The 21642-nt window shown below is 38.5% G+C and overlaps 1 protein-coding gene across 1 annotated transcript in view; it reads left to right on the top strand.

Moving 5' to 3' along the window:
- GUCY2F (guanylate cyclase 2F, retinal) overlaps positions 1-21642 on the top strand; it is a 166637-nt gene that overhangs the window by 144556 nt on the left and 439 nt on the right.

The raw sequence follows: 21642 nt of genomic DNA, 5'->3' as shown, positions 1-21642 counted from the left end.
GATGAACAGTGAAAGTACAGCAAACTCACAGTTACTAAGAACCACACCTAAAACAAAAACAAACTAAGAGGACAGCTAGATCAGGAGCAGAACCATAGAAATGAAGATCACGTGGAGGGTTAGCAACAGGGGAGTGGGAGAAGGAGAAGAGGGGAGACGGTACAGAAAATAAGTAGCATAGACAGTAGGTAGAAAATAGAAAGGGGGGAGGGCAAGAATAGTATGGGAAATATAGAATCTAAAAAACTTGAGACTCATGGTCATAAACTAAAGGGGGGAATGGTGGGGGAGGGGTGTACAGGGTGGAGGGGAATGAAGGGGGAAAATAGAAATGTAATGGCATAATCAATAAAATATATTAAAAAAAGAAAAAAGATGAATGGAAAACTCTGCACTAAAAGAGCTAAATAAAATTGAGGTAGCAAACTGTCAGATATAAAATTCAAAATAATGGTTATAAGGATGCTCAAGGAACTCACAGACAACTACAAGGAACTGAGTGAGAACTACAACAGTATGAAAAAGGAAATAGAAACTATAAACAAAATGAGAAAGAAATGAACAATAAAATCTCAGAAATAAAAACCAAACTAGAAGAATTACAAGCAGGCTGTATGAAGCAGAGAATTGATTCAGTGAGCTGGAGAACAAGGGAGAAAAAACGACCCAGAAAGAGCAAGAAAAGGAGAAGAGACTCTGGAAGAATGAAGAGGTGTTAAGGGAATTACAGGAGAACATGAAGCATAATAATATCCATATAATAGAGATACCAGAAGAAGGAGAAGAAAAGCAAGGGAAAGAAAACCTGTTTGAAAAAGTAACGATGGAAAACTTCCCAAATTTGATGGGAGAAAAAGTCACACAAATCCAGGAAACACAGAGTCCCAATCAAGAGGAACCAAAGGAGGCCCATTTCAAGACACATTATAATTAAAATGGCAAAATTCCAAGACGAAGAGAGAATCTTAAAAGGCAGAAAGGGAGAAACAGGAAGTAACATACAAGGGAGCCTCAGTAAGTCTAGCAGCTGATTCTCAATCAGAACAAAAGACCTACACAAACTAAAAGTGAAGTGAACAAATATTCCAAGCAAATGCACAGGATAAAAAGCCAGGGTAGCAATACTCATACCAGAAAAAATACACTTCAAAATAGAGCCATAAAAATACCCAGAAGGTCACTTCATAATATTCAAGAGAAGAATCCATCAAGAAGACATAATATAGTAAATATATATGCACCCAACATAGAAGCACCCAAATACATAAAGAAAACCTTGGAGGACTTCAAGAAAGATATTGACAGCAACACAATTATACTAGGGGATTTTAACATCTCACTGTAAAAAAAAGGATAGATCTTCCAAACAAAATATCAACAAACACATTGTGGTGTTGAATAACACCCTAGATGAAATGGACTTAACTGATATATGTATAGAGCCTTTCATGCCAAAGAAGCTAAATACATATTCTTTTCAAATGCACATGGAACTTTTTCAAAGAGCAACCACATGATAGGACACAAGACAAGTCTCAACAAATTCAAGAAAATTGAAATTATATCAAGCATTTTCTCTTACCACAAGGGCCTGAAATTAGAAACCAACCCCAAGGAAAAATCTCAAAAACACTCAAATTCATGGAGACTGAATAGCATGCTATTAAACAATGTATGGGTCAAGAATGAGATCAAGGAAGATATAAAAAATTTCTAGAAACAAGTTAAAATGCACTCACAACAGTCCATAATTTGTGGAACACAGCAAAGTCAGTCCTGAGAAGGAAGTGCATACCAATACAGGTTTATCTAAAAAAGATAAAAATATTTCAAATAAACAACCTAGACCTGCCCTACATGAACTGGAGGAACAATGACAAAGACAGCCCAGAGCAAGTAGAATTAAGGAAATAACCAAGATCAGAGAAGAATTAAATGACATAGAGACAAAGAGAAAAATTCTAAGGATCAATACATCCAGGAGATGGGTTTTTTGAAATATAAACAAATTTGACAAGCCTTTAAGCAGACTTATCAAGAAAAAAAGAGAGAGGACCCAAATAAACAAAATCAGAAGTGAAAGAGGAGAGATTACAACTGACACCACAGAAATACAAAGGATTGTAAGCAATTACTATGAAGAACAGTATGCCAAGAAATTTGAAAACCTAGTAGAAATGGGCAAGTTTCTAGAAAAGTATAGTTTTCCAAAACTGAATGAAGAAGAAACAGAAAGTGTGAACAGACCATTTACACCTAATGAAATAGAAGCAGTAATCAAAAAAAAAATTCCGGCATTCAAAAGCCCTGGACCAGATGATTTCACAGGATAATTTTACAAGAACATTAAGGAAGAGCTAATCTATATCCTTCACAGATTATTCCAAAAAATCCAAGAAGACAAAAGACTCCCAAACTTATTTTATGAAGTGAACATCATCCTAAACCCAAAACCAGATAAAGACACAACAAAGAAAGAAAATTACAGGGCAATATTGCTGATGAACATAGACACTATAATCCTCAACAAAATACTGGCAAACAGCACCCGGCAATACCTTAAAAAGATCATACACCATGATCCAGTGGGATTCATCCCAGGATGCAAGTATGGTACAATATTCACAAATCAATAAATGTAATAATACATCACATAAACAAAAGGAAAGGTAAAAATCATATGATCATATCAATAGATGCAGAAAAAAGCATTTGATAAGGCACAGCACCCATTTATAACAACAACAACAACAAAAAACTCAGCAAGGTGGGAATAGAAGGAGCATTCCTAGCATAATAAAAGTCATATATGAGAGACCTACATCTAACATCATACTAAATGATCAAAAACTAAAAACTTTCTTACTAAGATTAGGAACAAGACAAGGTTGTCCACTTTCACCACTTCTATTCAAGATGGTATTGCAAGTTTTAGCCACAGCAATCAGACAATAAAAAAAAAATAGAAGGCACTGAAATTGGAAAAAAGGAAACAAAGCAGTTATTGTTTGCACATGACATGACTGTGTACATAAAAAAATCCTATAGACTTCACCCTAAAACCACTTGTCTTAATAAATGAATTTGACAAAACTGCAGGATACAAAGTCAATATTCAGAAATCTGAGGTAATTTTGTATATGAACAATGAAATATCAGAAACAGTCATCAGAAAAAAATTACATTTGATATAGCTCAAGAAAAATGAAATACCTAGGAGTAAAAGACCTGTACTCAGAAAACTACACAACACTGAAGAAAGAAATTAAGGAAGACACAAATAAATGGAATCATACCATGTTCATGGATTAGAAGACTTAACATCATCAAAATGTCCATACTACCCAAAGCAATTTATAGATTCAATGCAATACCTATTAAAGTACCAATGGGATATTTCACAGACATAGAACAAACACTTTGAAAATTTATATGGAACCATAAAATGATGCTGAAGAGCTGAAGCCATTTTGAGAAAGAAGAAGAAAGTAGGAGGGATCACAATACCTGATACCAAACTGTATTACAAGGCCACTGTAATCAAAACAACCTGGTACTGGCATAAAAACAGGCACATAGACCAATGGAACAGGACAGAGAGCCCAGAAATAAACCCAAGTCTATATGGTAAATTAATATTCAACAAAGGGGTCAGCAACATAAAATGGAGTAAAGATAACCTCTTCAACAAATGGTGTTGGGAGAACTGGATAGCTACGTGCAAAAAAATGAAACTCGAGCACCAACTTACACCATACACAAAAATAAATTCAAGGTGGAAGATTTAAATATCAGCTGTGACACCATTAAAGTCCTACAGAAGAACATAGGCAGGAAAATCTCAGGCATTTAATGCAGCAACATTTTTACTGATATGTCCCCTAGAACAAGGGACATAAAGGAAAGAATAAACAAATGGGACTTCATTAAAATAAAAAGCTTCTGTACAGTTAAGGGAAACAGCATTAAAATGAAAAGAGAACCAACTTTATGGGAAAACATAGTTGCCAATAATACATCACAAAAGTTTGATCTCCAAAATATATAAAAAACTCACATGACTTCCCTCTAGGGACACAAAAATCCAATTCAAATGGACAAAAGATTTGAACAGACACTTCTCCAAGAAGGACATACAAAAGGTCAAGACATATGAAAAGATACTCAGAATCAGTAGCCATCAGAGAGAAGCAAATTAAAACCACAATGAGATACCACTTCACACTAGTGAGAATGTCCATCATAAACAAATCAACAACCAAGTGTTGGAGAAGATGTGGAGAGAAGGGAACCCTAGTGCACTGTTGGTGGCACGCAGACTGGTGCAGCCACTGTGGAAAACAGAATGGAATTTTCTCAGAAACTAAATATGGTACTGCCTTTTGACCTGGCAATTCTACTTCTGGGATTATATCCTAGGAACCTTGAAACACCAATACAAAAGAACCTATGCACCCCAATGTTTATAGCAGCACAATTTACAATAGCCAAGTGTTGAAAGCAACCTAAGTGCCCATCAGTAAATGGATCTATTAAAAACTATGATACATTTATGTGATGAAATACTATGCAGCAGAAAGAAAGAAGTAGCTCCCACCCATTGCGACAACATGGATGAAACTGGAGAGCATTATGCTAAGTGAAATAAGTCAGGTTATGAAAAACAAATACCATATGATCTCACTTTTAAGTGGAACCTAATCAACAAAACAAACAAGCAAGGCAAATATATCCAGAGACATTGAAATTAAGAACAAAATATCAGTAACCAGAGGAGAGATGGTAGGCAATACAGGGGGAAAAGGGTGAAGGGTTTTCCGGAACAACTATAAAGGACACATGGACAAAACCAAAGTGGGGGTGGAATCAGGAGAGAGACATAGGAATGCCTGGGGTTGGGGGTAGCGGTTGGGGGAAAGGCAGAAAAGTGTACTTGAACAATAATAAAATTTTTTTAAAAAAGAGCATATACTAATCTGGTCTTCTTTCCTTTGGCATAATTATAGCTTCAGTGCTCTCGTCCAAAATGTAGATGGTGTGTATTACCTATTAACATGAATGTATTTATTGGACATACTTTTCCTTAACTGGAGAATAGGGAGAAAGTGGTAAAGGGGGATAAGTGCAAATTTGGAAGAGTGGTTGCCAAGGATGCATATTTTCCTGTATTCACAATGTTGCTCAGGGACAGCCCTGGATCTTCTACAGTCTTGTCGTTATTGTGTTGTTTCCAGAATTAGTAAGGAATTAAAGCATCCCTACCTCCTAATTATGCTATGTTTGGAAAATCACTTTTTAGAAATGGTGGCCTATCCCCAGTTGGCCTTAATCTAGTCCCAGTTGGACAAGGAAGTACTGAATGACAGAGCATTCCTAATGTAATCAAGAAACACAGTTCTTATATCCTCTGTGAGGTATTTGGAAAGACCTTTAGGGAGGAAGAGCTCATGTCCCTTTGCTCATCTATTTCCATTAACTAGGCCCTTTATCATCATAAATTTACTTTGTTAGCTGAAGTTTCTCATGCTGTGATCTGCAGGAAACAGGATCTAATCCTGGCTCACCTCTTAACCTAAACTTGTGACCTTATCAGTAGCCTTTTAAACTTTTTGTATTAGGTTATGAACCACACAAGAAAGTGGCCTTAATCATTCATAGTCATAGTTGGAAGGAGGGCCAGAGAGAGGGGCAGGTAAAGTGAAGTAGGGTAGGGAAAGAAATGGAGAAGAGAGGGAGTGGGTTTTTTTTTAATTAAAAACTCTATTATTGAGCTTGATAACCCACCTTATTTTCTAAATTTGGCTCTGAGTGGATTTTGGCTGTTTACTAAAATCAAATCCACCCTCAAAGTACAAAGATTTGTCACTACTGAGGATATTCAAAAGAATGTACCAGAGGCTCTAAACTCAATCTCTAAAGATGAGTTCCAAAAAACATTTTGAGCAATGGGAACATCATTGCCATAAATGTAAAGGGATTGAGCCTCCGAAGGTGCTAGTCTGAAGGGGACACCACTCCTTTGGATGTGCATGTCATAATACACTTGTGAAAAAGCAGCAGTCACATTACATTATGGTCACATTTGAAATTGTTGCCTGTTTCCTCTCCTTTCATTCTCAATGGCAATTGGCAGTAGGCAATAGCTGACTGCCAACTTTTAAAGCTCTATGGGATTTTTACCCCAGTTTATTATGTACCTATGACTCTTAGTTTCCCTTTGCTGTACATGCAATAAAACTATATTCCATTTGTATAATGCTTTATGTTTTTCAAGGCAGTTTCATATTCAGATAATCATTTCCTGGAGTGAAGGAACCCATCTTAATTATTTTTGAATACTCAAACCCTAGAACAATGCCTTACGCATAACACTCAATAAATGGATGTTCATAGAATAGAATAGCTATTCTCTCATTTTATCTTTGAGACATTCTTATAAAGAAAGCAGACTAGGTATTATTCAATATACTTTTCCTATTTTACCTGGACTCAGGACACAAAGAGTACTGTGTGTATGGGGTGGAGGTCATTTACTGTAGTAGTGTTTAAGGCTATTGATCAATAGTGGCTATTCTTATTTAGTTTACAGAGCTAGCTGGTGGCAAAGCCCAAGCTGGAATTCAGGGCTAATTTTAATTGTCAATTTCTTTGCACAGCATAAGGTGGAAATAAGAGTGAAATAAAGTGGTCTAGACTATAGAGACTTGGTCAGCTAATGGAGAATAGAAGCTCCTGATGACTTTTTTGCTTCTTATGCAAAGAATTGTTTGGAATGTATGTTCAAGATCATATAGTCCAGTGCCAGTACCTTTCAGAAATATTGTCCTAGGTTTGAAGGAAATAGTTTTGACTCAGTGATTCCATTCATAGATGCCAGACCCTCTTTCAGTCTCCATCTTCCCAGCGAATGGAGACAACTTTGTATAAATAAATAAATAAATAAATAAACAAATAATACACATATATACAAATATATACTGTATATACACAAAATGAAAGACTGACCACTGATTACAGGATGAAATCTGAGGCAGCATCTCCTTGCATTCCAACTTCCAATGCCATGGAACAGAGCTAAACACTGGCCTATTTTGGCCTCTTTCATGATTTCAGAAACAAATCCAGTTCACTGAAATGTTTCCTGTTTATACTGGCTACCCAAGGCCTCTAGAGACTTTATTCATCAAGTCATTAAAATTCCATATAATTTCCTCAGGCAAAGGTAAACTTAGTCAAGCAGCTTCATGCTTCTGTCTATCCAGAGGAGATCTGGGTATCTTGTAGCATTCAATACAGGGAAGACATCTCTCTGTTCAGACACTCGCAGTTGTCCCATTTGGGAGTCCTGAGTGACAATTTTTATTTTTTATTTATTTTTTCTTTTTTTTATTTTTTAAATTTTATTTAGTTATTTTTCAAGTACAGTTTTTTGTCTATTTTTCCCATCCCAGCCTCCCCCGCCCCTTGCTCCCCACCTCCCTCCCATTTCCACCCCCCCCCCTTAGTTCTCGTCCCTGTGTCCTTCCTATTTGTTCCTCCAAATCCCTCCCCCTTTTTCCCCTTAACTTCCCTTCCTTCTCCCCTCTGGTCACTATCCCCTTGTTCTCTATTTCAGTGTCTTTGTTTTTTGGTTTTGTTTTTTTTTTCTGCTTGCTTGTTTGTTTTGTTGTTTAGCTTCCTGTTAAAGGTGAGATCATATGGTATTTGTCTTTCAGCACCTGGCCTATTTCACTCAGCATAATGCTTTCTTTAAAAAGATTTATTTTTATTATTATTTTTTTCAAATATTTTATTTATTTATCTTTAGAGGGGAAGGAGAGAGGGAGAGAAACATCAATGTACGGCTGCCTCTCATGCACCCCCTACTGGGGACTTGGCCTGCAACCCAGGCATGTGCCCTAGACTGGGAATGGAACAAACCAGCAACCCTTTCATTCACAGGCCCATGCTCAGTCCACTGAGCCACACCAGCCAGGATGACGATTTCAATCAAATACACAATTTGCCCTGGCTGGTGTAGCTCAATGGATTGATTGCAAGCCTATGAGCCAAAGTGTTGCCGGTTCCATACCCAGTCAGGGCACATGCTTGGGTTGCAGGCCAGGTCCCCAGTAGGGGGTGCATGAGAGTCAAGCACACATTGATGTTCCTCTCCCTCTCTCCTTCCCTTCCCCTCTCTCTAAAAATAAATAAATAAAGTGTTTAAAAACTACACAAGAATTTTTAGCAGACCTAAGAATAGACACTTATGTCTATCTCTATACTTGAGAAAGCCCATACTCTCTCCTCACAGGGCTTATCTAACCTGATTTTGCTCCTTCCCACCCCCCATAGCCACTCCTAAAAAAATGAAGTGCCAACTCAGGTTGAGAAATACAGCCCTAAAGTGCCCCAAATCCTTCCATATTCCATATTCTGGAGACCAAAAGACCAGATCTTCACCTTTTTCTGGCTTTTTGAAACTCAGAGCCTGAAACACCCTGCTCTTTTACATCTGCTTTTTTACCATAGAGTTGGAGCTGCTCCAGTGGGACAGAAGGATGACTTTGAAAATAGCCATCTTCAACTTTACATGTGGTTTGTAATCAACCTACAAGGTGAGCTCAAGCTAAAGCATAGCATTCTTCTCATTCCTTCTTTCCTAATTAGCAACATATGAACTCTACTCCCTTCTTCCTCTCCCCTCTCAGGGGCTCCCTCATTGCACAGTGCTAAAGGCCCAAAGATAATTGAAGTTTAGACCAGCATATATCCATGGTTTACCCAGGTCTTGTCTTCTTCCCTAAGAGATGTCCCCAATTATGCACTTCTTTCTATGCACCAAACTGGTGCTCCACAAATATCCAGTTTTATCCTGAAGAGACAAGAATGAGGGAACTTGTAGTGCTATGCTTTCTTGGATTTGACAAAAGTTCCCTGCCCTAAGTCCTCACACTGAGCACAGAGAGCAATCCAGCCAGCATGCTCTAAGCCAGCTGTTCCCAGAGTTGGCAGTTTTAACCTCATCAACCCAAAAGTATGTTTTCTGTCTCTCTCCCAAGTTTCAAGCACTCACATTTACCTCCTTCTTCTAGCTGTATGTTTTTAAAAAGCTTTTCCCCCAAAAGGTGAGAGAGGGGGGGTTATTTGAGAATTTTCACCTTGACTCACAGAACACATGACCAGGGTGATTAATGCCAACCAAAACCTCTATGTGAGACCCATATTTCTATTTTAAATTTACAAGATCCCCTGAACTCCATCTTGGGAAAGTTTAGGGGACAAATGTTGGCTACAGGTCTCCAACACAGACAATGTGTGATGAGGGGCTGAGGAACAGCTATTCTCAAGTCATACTGAGGTCTGTTCTTAAAGGTGCACAACTAAAGCATAGACAGAAATTTGGCCTGAGGGTTCTCAGACCCCAAGATCACCCTTGGAGCCCATAGGAAGCCCCCTGCCTCCCCTACCACATAGAGAGTCCACATGGGAAATATCGTTCCTCTGCCTGAATAGGCAAGTTGCCTCAATTAAGTAGGTTAGTGTACCTTGGTTTTGCAGCTTGTGGCAAATATCACAGACTCCTGGGTTAAATGGTTACACTAATGATGGTATCATAGCTACCAGGGGTTCTGTCACAGGAGTCCCCAACCCCTGGGCCACAGAATGACACCAGCCCATGGCCTGTTAGAAACCAGGCTGTACAGCAGGAGGTGAGTGGAGGGTGGGCGAGTGAGCAAAGCTTCATCTGTATTTACAGCCACTCCCCATTGCTTGCATTACCACCTGAGCTCTGCTTCCTGTCAGATTAGTGGCAGCATTAGATTCTCACACGAGCAGGAACCCTTCTGTGAACTGTAGGTGTGAGGGATCCAGTTTGTGGCTCTTTACGAGAATCTGCAGAGAGATTTGCCTACACAGAGACCATCCTAAAACCATTGCTTCCACAGTCCGTGGATAAAATTGTCTTCCATGAAACTGGTTCCTGGTACCAAAAAGTTTGGGAACTGCTGTTCCAGTAGGTAAAAAGACATGCATACAACCCTTTGGTTGGCAGTTGGCTTCAAAGTTTTGCTTATAGTAAACCACCTCCTTTTTTTTTCATGCTGGGTATAGTATACTGTGTTGATGGTATTCTTCTTCTAGGGAACCTTGGATGGGAATCATGTTGAGGATAGAAATTCTTAACATGTTGAGCAGTTTATTTAAGATAGGGTGTCCCCAAACTGAGGGCCTCTCTTTCTCTCTGTCTTATATCATTGTTGGGAATAGTGGTTCAGGGCTCCTACTCATTAAAGACCATGTGAAATATGAAGTGCACAGTGTGGTGGTTTATTGTCATACCAGTAAATGAGCTTGACAACATGATCATTGAGGTCAATGATGACTATCCGTCAAAGATAGAGGGACTTCTGGTTGAGATGGAGATATAGGCAGACATGCTTCACCTCCTTGCACAAGTACAAGAAGAATCACAACTAACCTCAAAACAAAAACACCCAGAAGTGCCAGAAAATCAAACTGTATGGAAGTCCAACAACCAAGAATTTAAAGAAGCCATATTCATCCAGAGGGGTAGGAGGGGCAGAGATGGGGAGTCCGAGCACAAAGATATAGTATGGCATGAAGAAGTGGCAGTGGTGGTGGTGAAATGCATGGCCCCATATTCACATGCGGTGGATAAAAACTGGGAGGGATACTTTGGGAGAGAACAATCCCAGCTCCAGTCCAGACCATGCAGTCCGGGGTTCCAGTACCAGGAAGATTAAGCCTCATAACTTCTGGTTAAAAAAATAGTGGGGATTGGGGTCATGGAATAAACTGCTGGTTTCTCAGGAGAGTCCATTTAAAGGACCCACATGGACTTAGAACATATGCAAACCCACCCACACTGGGAATCACTTCCAGGGGATCAGCTAGAAGGGCACCAGTCACATATGGGAAGCAAGTCAAGTGATTAGAAACAGGGTGAGTGCTGGGCAAGCCTTCAGAAACCTACAAGTGCCATTGTTCCCTCTCCAACCCATCACCCCCACATAGAGCCAAAAAGTGGCAAACCAGGTTGCTCCACTCTAGCGAATACCTAAGGCTCTGCCCAATACAACTTAACATGTTCTCTAAGACAGAGAATCAAAGCAGCTCTACCTAATACACAGAAACAAACACAGGGAGGCTGCCAAAATGAGGAGACAAAGAAATATGGCCCAGCCTTGGTTGGTGTGGCTCAGTGGATTGACTGCTAGCCTGTGAGCCAAGGGGTAGCAGGTTCAATTCCCTGTCAGGGCACATGCCTGGGTTTCTGGTCAGGTACCCAGTGAAGGGCAAACAAGAGGCAACTACACATTGACATTTCTCTCCCTTTCATTTTTTCTCTCTTATCTCTGTCTAAAAATAAATAAATAGATACTTCCAGCCAAAATGGAGGCATAGATGGAAACATCTTCCTTCCTTCTACAACCAAAAGAAAGGTAACAACCAATCTAAAAACAATGAACATCCACAAGTGCCAGAAAATCAAACTACATGGAACTCCGACAACCAAGGAGTTAAAGAAACATTCACCCAGACTAGGGCACTGAGACAAAGAAATATGGCCCAAATGAAAAAAAAAAATCAGATCAAAACTCCAGAAAAAGACCTAAGTGATGAGGAGATAGCCAACATATTTGATGCAAAGTTCAAAACACTGGTAATCAGGATGCTCACAGAACTGACTGAGCTTGGTCGAAAAATGAAGGAAGAAATGAAGGCTACCCAAAGTGAAATAAAGCAAATATAGAGGAAACCAACAGTGAAGGGAAGGAAACCAGGATTCAAATCAATGATGTGGGGGAAAAAAGGAAGACGTAAATGCCCAGCTGGAAGAAAATGAAAAAATAAAAATTCAAAGAAAAAAATGAGGAGAGGCTTAGGAAAGTCTTTGACAACTTTAAGTACTCTAACATCAGAATCATAGGACTGCCAGAAGGAAAAGAACAAAAGCAAGAAATTGAAAACTTTTTAAAACAATATATTTTATTGATTATGCCATTACAATTGTCCTATTACCCCCTTCATTCCCCTCCACCCTGCACACCAGTCCCTCATCATTCCCCCCTTTTGTTTATGTCCATGTGTCACAAGTTCTTTAGAATCTATATCTCCCATACTATTCTTGCTCTCCCTCTGTCTATTTTCTACCTACCATCCATGCTACTTATTCTCTGTACCTTCTCCCCTCTTCTCCTCCTCCCACTCCCCTGTTGCTAACCCTCCATGTGATCTCCATTTCTATGGTTCCACTCCTGATCTAGTTGTCCTCTTTGATTGCTTTTGTTTTAGGTGTGGTTGTTAATAACTGTGAGTTTGCTGTCCTTTCACTGTTCATATTTTCTATCTTCTTTTTCTTAGATAAGTCCCTTTAACATTTCATATAATAAGGGCTTGGTGATGATGAACTCCTTGAACTTGATCTTATCTGAGAAGCACTTTATCTGCCCTTCCATTCTAAATGAAAGCTTTGCTGGATAGAGCAATCTTGGATGTAGGTTCTTGCATGTTGTGACTTGGAATACTTCTTTCCAGCTTCTTCTTGCCTGTAAGTTCTCTTTTGAGAAATCAGCCATCAGTCTGATGGGAACTCCTTTGTAGGTGACTGTCCCCTTATCTCTTGCTGCTTCTAGAATTCTCTCCTTCATTTTAATCTTGGCTAATGTAATGATGATGTGCCTTGGTGTGTTCCTCCTTGAATCCAACTTCTTTGGGACTCTCTGAGCTTCCTGGATTTTCTGGAAGTCTATTTCCTTTGCCAGATTGGGGAAATTCTCCTGTATTATTTGTTCAAATAAGTTTTCCAATGGTGTCTGTTCCTTTTTCCCTTCTGGTACCCCTATAATTTGGATGTTGGAGTGTTTAAAGATGTCCTGGAGGTTCCTAAGTCTCTCCTCATTTTTTTGAATTCTTGTTTGTTCATTCTTTTCTAGTTGGTCATTTTTATACTCCTTCTGGTCCACTCCATTGATTTGAGTCCCAGTTTCCTTTCCATTACTATTGGTTTCCTATGCATTGCCATTCATTTCAATTAGTTTAGCCTTCATATGTTCCTCTAATTTGTGACTAAAATCAACCAGTTCTGTGAGCGTCCTGATCACCAGTGTTTTGAACTGTGCATCTGAAAGTTTTGCTATTTCTTTGTCACTTAGACTTATGGGCTCTGGTGCTTTGAGATCTTCTTGAGCCATTTTTGGTGTGTTTGCGCCTATTAAGTATGAGGAGTGGAGCCCTAGGGGCGGGGCGGGGCCTCCAGGGCGGGGTCGCTGGTTTGTGATGCTGTATGTGGGGGCAGGGTCAGAGTGGGGAAATGGCGTCCCCCTCTCCAGCTTCCGCTCACTGGGTCGGCCCTTTGCAACCCCACACCTAGGATCTGCGTGCCTGAGTCCGTCTGACCGAGTTTTCCTGTGCAACCCCACTCTGCCAGCTGCCGGTTTCACCCCTCTTACCAGTCAGGCTGAAGAATTTGTTGTTATTGGACTTCCGAAAAGTTCATTTTTTTGTGTTCTGGCTGTGTTTTCTGTTGCTAATATTTTGTTGTCTCTAAACTTGGTTGTGTGAGAAAGCACAGTGTCTCCACCTATGCCTCCATCTTGGCGGAAGTCTAGTAAGCTTTTTCTAATCCCAATCCACCACTTCTCCCAGGTGGAACTCTGCTTATCCTTTGTCACAATAATGCATGGAGTAATTACTCAGTACATATTACATGTTTATTGAATAAATAAATGAGTTAATTCCAATTAGTAGCATCTTCTAACTAATTTATGAATAAACTTTCCTGAGTGAAAATTAGTAAGGCTCTGCCCTAATTTGGGATCATTAATGTGAGAGAAAGAGAGAGGGAGTAAAGAATTAGACAGGCTTTAAACGATGAGGTATGAGAGGCAATGGATACATAACAGAATAAAAGAGAAAGAGAAAAATTGTGCTACCTTTGCTACCTGTTAATAGTTAACACTCTCCATAGATTTTTGTCATGCCCTTCATTCTCTGACCCCTCGCTTGCGAAAATTCCCATGGATTACACCTAGAAGGACTTCCATATTATCTTCTAATTTTATTATTTACTTATTTTTAAATTACGAAAGCAATGAAGAAATTTGCTACCATGACTTTAAAAGTTGACTGTAGACAAAAGTATAAATAAAGATAAAATGAAAAAAGCACCCAATTCATACCCCAAACCTCAGGCACTCTGGTTAGAGGTGATTGCTATTAATATTTTCTTCAGTCTATGTATATAGTTGTAGTTTTATTTTTTGAGACAGTGGAAATTATAAAATACATGCTATAATGTTTCAATACATACTGTAATGTTTAAATATGTCAATTTAATTGGGTCACAGAGAAGCCCAGATAGTTGCTCAAACATTATTCTGGGTGTGTTTGTGTGGGTGTTTTGGATGAGATTAACATTTTTTTTTACTTTTGACTTTTCAAAAATTTATACTAAATTTAATGGACTGACATTGGTTAATAAAACTATATAATTTCCAGTGCACAATTCTATAATGCATCATCTGTATAGTGTACTGTGTATTCACTACCCCAAGTCAAGTCTCTTTCCATTACCATTTATCCCCCTTTAACTTTTCTACCTATGTCTACCCCTCTTTACCTCTGGTAATTGCCATACTGTTGTCTGTGTCTGAGTTTTTTTTCTTAAACCCCTCACCCTTTTCACCCAGTCCCCTAACACCCTTCTACTCTGGCACTCAGTCTATTCTTAGTTTCTATGAATCTGTTTCTATTTTATTTGTTAGTTTGTTTATTTATTTATTTATTGATCGATTAATTGATTGATTTTATTGTTGGTCAAGTACAGTTGTCTGCCTTTTCCCTCCAACAGTCTCACCGACCTCAGCCATCCCTACCTCCCTCCACTGATTCCATCTGCCCTTAGTTTTGTCCATGTATCCCTTATAACTGTTCTTGTAAACACTTCACCCTTTCCAATTATCCCTCTCCATTCTTCCCTCTGGTTACTGACAATTTGTCCTTAATTTCAGTGTTTCTGGTTATATTTGCCTTGTTTGTTTGTTTTGTTGATTAGGTTCCACTTAAAGGTGAGATCATATGGTATTTGTCTTTCATTGCTGGTCTTATTTCATTTAGCATAATGCTCTCCAGTTCCATCCATGCTGTCGCAAAAGATAGGATTTCCTTTTTTTCTTTCTGCTGCACAGTATTCCATCATGTAAATCTATCAAAGTTTTTTCATCCATTCATTTACTGATGTGCACTTAGGTTGCTTGCGGCACTTGGACATTGTAAATTGTGCTGCTATGAACATTGGGGTGCATAGGTTCTTTTGGATTGGTGTTTCAGGGTTCCTAGGGTATAATTCCAGTAGTGGAATTGCTGGGTCAAAAGGCAGTTCCATATTTAGTTTCTGAGAAAATTCCATACTGTTTTTCCATAATGTTTTTCATAGTGCCTGCACCAGTCTGCATGCCACCAACAGTGCACTAGGGTTCCCTTTTCTCCACATCCTCTCCAGCAGTTATTGTTTGTTGCTTTGTTTATGATGGCCATTCTCACTGGTATGAACTGGTATCTCATTGTACTTTAATTTGAATCTCTCTGATGGCTAGTGATTCTGAGCATCTTTTCATATGTCTCTGGACCCTTTGTATGTCCTCCTTGGAGAAGTGTCTGTTCAAGTCCTATGCACATTTGTTAATTGGGTTCTTTGCCTTCTTAGAGTGGAGTCATGTGAGTTTTTTATATGTTTTGGACATCCAACCCTTGTCTGAGGTATCATTGGCAACTATGTTTTCCCATACAGTTGGTCCTCTTTTCATTTTAATGCCTTTTTCTTTAGTTGTGCAGAAGCTATTTATTTTGATGGGATTCCATTTGCTTATTTTTTTCCTTTATGTCCCTTGCTGTAGAGGACAAATCAGTAAAAATATTGGTGTGTGGAATATCAGAGATTTTCCTGGCTATGTTCTTCTGTGGAACTTTTATGATGTCATGAGTTATATTAAGTCTTTTATCCATTTTGAAATTATTTTTTGTATGGTATAAGTTGGTTTCATTTTTTTACATGTGGCTGTTCAACTCTCCCAACACCATTTTTTAAAAAATGCTATTTTTACTCCTTTTTATGCTGCTGCCTCCTTTGTCAAATATTAATTGACCATAGAGACTTGGATTTATTTTTGGGCTCTCTGTCCTGTTCCATTGGTCCATGTGTATGTTTTTATGCCAGCACCAGGCTGTTTTGATTACAGTGGCCTTGTAATACAGTTCGATATCAACTATTGTGATCCCTCCTATTTTGTTTTTCTTTCTCAGAAGTGCTGCAGCTCCTCGAAGCCATTCATGGTTCCACATAAATTTTTAAAGTATTTGTTCTAGGTCTGTGAAATATGCCCTTGGTACTTTAATAGATATTGCAATGAATCTATAAATAGCTTTGGGTAGTATGAACATTTTGATGATGTTAATTTTTCCAACCCATGAACACGGTATATGTTTCCATTTGTTTGTGTCTTCCTTAATTTCTTTCTTCAGTACTGTGTAATTTTCTGAGTATAGGTCTTTTACCTCCTTGGTTAGGTTTATTTGTAGGTACTTTATTTTTCTTGTTGGTATATCAAATGCAATTTTTTCTCTAATTTCTGTTTCTGATATTTCATTGTTGGTATACAAAAATGCCTTTGACTTTTGAATATTGACATTGTATCCTGCTGTTTTACCAAATTCATTTATTAAGTTGAGCAGTTTTTTTGTGGTGACTAGAAGATTTTCTATGTTCCCTGTCATGTCATGTGCGAACAATGACAGTTGTGCTTCCTCCTTTCCAATTTAGATGCCTTTATTCCTTTTTGTTGTGTGATTGCTGTGTCTAGGATTTCTGATACTGTGTTGAATAGAAGTGGTGAAATTGGACAATTTTGCCTTATTCCTGACCTTAGTGGGAAAGCTTTTAGTTTTTGCCCATTGAGTATGATGTTGGCTCTAGGTTTCTCATATAAAGACTTTATTATGTTGAGAAATGCTCCTTCTATTTCCACCTTGCTGAATTTTTTAATCTCAAATGAGTGTTGTACCTTATCAAATGCTTTTTCTGCATCTATTGATTTCATCATATGATTTTTACCTTTCCTTTTGTTTATGTAATGTATTACACTTATTTATTCATGAATATTGTATCATCCTTACATCCTGGGATGAATCCCACTTGATCATAATATATGATCTTTTTAATGTATCTATCCTTCATGGGACTAGTCCATGAAGAATAGAGAATAGCTCTTCCCTAAATGTTCTGTAAAATTCTCCTGTGAAAACATCTGGGCCAGGGCTTTTGAGTACTGAAAGTCTTTCAATTACTGCTTCATTTTCATCAGTTCTTATTGGTATGTTCAGGCTTTCTGCTTCTTCTTTATTCATTTCTGAAAGATTATATTTTTCTAGAAATTTGGGCATTTCACCTAGGTTTTCAAATCTCTTGGCATATAGTTCCTTGTAGTAATTTCTTACAATCTTTTGTACTTTTGTGGTATCAGTTGTAGTCTCTCCTCTGTCATTTCTGATTGTGTTTATTTGGGTCCTCTCTTTTTTTTCTTGATGAGCCTGCTTAACGACTTGTCGATTTTGTGTATCTTTTCAAAGAACCAGCTCTTGTATTTACTGGTTGTTAGAATTGTTCTTTTAGTTTCCATGTCTTATAATTATGCTTTGATCTTGGTTATTTCCTTCCTTCTACTTTCTCTGGGCTTTTTTTGTTGTTTTTCCTTCAGTTCTTGTAGTTGGAGGGTTAGGTTTATTTATGTAAAATATTCTTATTTTTTTTTTAGATAGACCTGTATTGCTATGATCTTCCCTCTCAGGACTGCCTTCGCTGTGTCCCATATGTTTTGGACCATTGTGACTTCATTTTCATTTGTTTCCAGAAATTTAAAATTTTTTTCCTGATCTCATTCTTGACCCATTCATTGTTTAATAGCATACTATTCAATCTCCACGAGTTTGAGTGTTTTTGAGATTTTTCCTTGGGGTTGGTTTCTAGTTTCAAGCCCTTATGGTCAGAGAAAATGCTTGATATGATTTTAATTTTCTTGAATTTGTTGAGTCTGGTTCTCTGTCCTATCATGTGGTCTACGAAAATGTTCCATGTGCATTTGAAAAGAATGTGTATTTTGCTTCTTTGGGATGAAGAGCTCTATATGTATCAGTTAAGTCAATTTGACCAGGGCTTTGTTCAATACCACACTATCTTTGTTGATATTTTGTTTGGAAGATCTATCCAGTTTTGACAGTACAGTGTTAAAATGCCCTACTGTAATAGTACTGTTTTCTGTATCTTTGTTGAAGTCCTCCAAGATTTTCCTGATATATTTGGGTGCTTCTATGTTGGGTGCACATATATTTACAATGTTTATGTCTTCTTGATGAAATCTTCCTATGAGTATTATGAAGTGTCCTTCTGCATCTCTTTTTATGGTTCGTGTTTTGAAGTCTGCTTTGTCTTATATGAGTATTGCTATTTGAGCTTCTCTTTCCTGTTCAATTGCTTGGAATATTTTTCCCAGCCCTTCCCTTTCAGTCTGTGTTGGTCTTTTGTTCTGAGGTGGGTCTCTTGTAGGCAGCATATGTATGGGTCATGTTTTCCTATCCATTCAGCTACTCTATGTCTTTTGATTGGAGCACTTAATCCATTAATATTTAATGTTTTTATCGACAGGTATTTATTTTTCTCCCTTTGTACTTGTGCTCCTCTCTCTTTCACTTTTTCCTTTCTGTTCTTCTAGTTGTCTCATTAGAAAATCTTGTTGTGTTGGTTTGGTGGAGATGTATTTTTTCACCTTCTTTCATCTCAGAAGCTCCTTATTTCACCTTTCATTTTAATTAAGAGCCTTACTGGGTCGAGTAATCTTGATTGCAGGCCTTTGGTTTTCATTACTTGGAATATCTCTTGCCATTCTCTCCTGGATTGGACAGTTTACATTGAGAAATCAGCTGCTAGACTTATCAGAGCACCTTTGCATGTTACTTGTTCTTTTTCTCTTGGTGCTTTTAAGATTCTTTCTTTGTCTTTAATACTTGGCACTTTAATTATGATATGTTTTGGAGTTGGCCTCTTTGGGTTCTATTTTAAGACTCTCTGTGCTTCCTGACCTTGCATGTTTTTTTTTCTCTTTCCAGGTTTGGAAACTTTTCTGTCATTACTTTTTCAGAGTTTCTATCCCTTGTTCCTTTTCTTCTCCTTCTGTTATTCCTATAATTCAAATGTTGTTGCATTTCATGTTATTTTGGAGTTCCCTTAAGCTATCTTCATATTTTTTTAGTCTTTTTTCACACAGTTACTCTGCTTGAGTGATTCTTTCCACCTTGGCTTTCAGTTCACTAATTCAATCCTCTGCTTCATCCAGCCTGTTTGTAATTTCCTCTAGTGTTTTTTTTTATTTCTGAGATTTTTATTGTTCATTTCTTCCTGGCTTTTATTTATAGTTTCTATTTCATTTTTCTTACTGTTGTAATTCTCGCTCAGTTCCTTGTAGTTGTTTTTGAGTTGTTTGAGCATCCTTACAAGCATTATTTTGAATTCTATATCTGATAGTTTGCTTACTTTCATTTCATTTAGCTCTTTTACTGGGGAGTCTTCCATTCCTTTTGATTACACATTCTTTTTTTTTTGTCTCTTCATTTTAAGTTACTCGTTTTGTTTGTTTCTGCACTTCCTATTATTTCTCTTTGCTAGCTGTCTTTGTAGGGTGAACTTTTATGGTAAGAATTCTATGGGATTCAGTGGTATGATCTTTTTGATCTCCTTGTCTGTATGCTCTAGGTTTGCCCTTTCTGTTTGTGTGGGCTCTCTTGTTGTACTTGTCTTTTTACCTTTTAGTGGGTTTTTTTTTTGTCGGTGGTTTCTCTCCTCCAGTGGGTACACAGAAGTTCACAGCTCCCACCTAATCTTCAGTCTAACGCTCTTCCAACTGAGCTATTTCGGTGGCCTTTCACCTAATCTTGTATGTGATCAGTGGTAGGGGGTAAGAAAAATGGATTCAGACCTCAGGAGAGTATTGTATGGGAATTAAAGTACCAACAAGTAGAGAAGAGATAGGAGGTCCTTTGGATAAGTATAGTGTTAACTGTGATATTTCACCCAACTAGCCACTTTTTATGAAAGGAAAAAGAGACATAAAACCCTTGTTAGAGGGGAGGATGATTGTGAGATGAACCCAGAAAGCAGAGTGCTTATGCAAGGTTAGATGATGAAATATAGTGAGAGTAAAGGGTACAAAGTAGGAGTAATGTGTGTGAGAACAGAGTTAACTGCAACAATAATAAAGCTCAGGAACAAAGTGAAATGGTCTACGATCCAGGAGGAGGGCTGTGTAGTATGTACAATTGTGTGGAATAACAATTATTTACAATAGTACTGAAACAACAATCATATGACAGAATGTGTATGATCTGAATAACAAGAATAGGAAGTACATGACCTAGACTAGTGTGCTATTGGGACACAAGTGAAATGAATGAAGGAAAAGAAAAAATGTACTATGAAAGAGAGAACAAGGAAAATGAGTCAAACAACGCAATTAAACAGAGAAATAAAATGATGAAAACTAAACAGAATGAAGAGAAGTAAAAAAATACTATAAAATAAAAGAAGTAAAAATAATGAAAAAATAAGAATAATACAAGTAAACAATAAAATGCCAGGTCTATGGGATAGCAAAGTAAAATCTGTCTCAGTTTCTATTTTTCAGGTTAGCCTTGTGCTCCCTCTTTGGATCTTTCTCTGTACCTTTCACAACTCCAGATGTTATTTTCTCACTTGGGGGGAAGAAAAAAAGAGAGAGGAAAGAAAAAATAAGCCTCCTGCTAACTTTAAACCCACTGAGTGAATTCTGCTGGTCTTCCTGGATGTCACAAGAAGAGGGTGGCTGGGCTTCGCTTTCTTCCTCCCTGTGATTTTGCGAGGATGGAGACCAGTTATGGGCCACAATATTCACATTTGCCCAGACTCCAGCCCAGAACCTCCGTGAGCTGCTGGGCCCCCACTGTCCATCTGTGCCAGGCCTGTGCCTTTAATCCGCCAGTAGTGCCAGGTCCATGTGGTGCACCTCCTCCTTTCTTTTTGGGAGCCCACCATGGCCAGCACCCACCACCAGTTCAGCACCACCACTCAGCCCTTGGGCAAGCAGTGCAAATGAGCTTCCAGGCTAGGCTGGAGTCAAGTGTGGGTGTGTGGCTCAAATAAGCCTCAGAGCTAGTGATGCTGTGAGCAGCCATAATCGGCTGCAGGGCGAGTGTTGCTAGTCAGCAAGACTCTGCTGCCTGGTGAGCCACCCAAGTCAAGCACGGGTGAGCAGCTTTATTCAGCTCCCTGCAAGCCAACTGCTCAGCGAGAGTTTCTTACTAAGCAGCAGCAAGACTTCCCGCCCCCCCCCACCCCCAGTAAAAGCCTCTTGTTTAAGCACACTGTTCTTAATAAGCTCCCATTTTTCACTCAGCCCAACTTTCTAACCAGACTGGAGACTATCCGGGTCAGGGTCTGACACAGCCCAACTCTTCTTTGTTCTTCAGGTATCACCAAACTCCCAAATTTCTCTGGAAATAACCTAGCCAGTGTCCACAGTCCCAGCAGGTGAACACCACCTCTGTGTGTCTCCG

This window comes from Artibeus jamaicensis, unplaced genomic scaffold, assembly GCF_021234435.1.
Source record: "Artibeus jamaicensis isolate MK-2021 breed Jamaican fruit bat unplaced genomic scaffold, CSHL_Jam_final scaffold_461, whole genome shotgun sequence".
NCBI lineage: Eukaryota > Metazoa > Chordata > Mammalia > Chiroptera > Phyllostomidae > Artibeus > Artibeus jamaicensis.
This window is presented reverse-complemented; position numbering and strand designations above follow the sequence as displayed.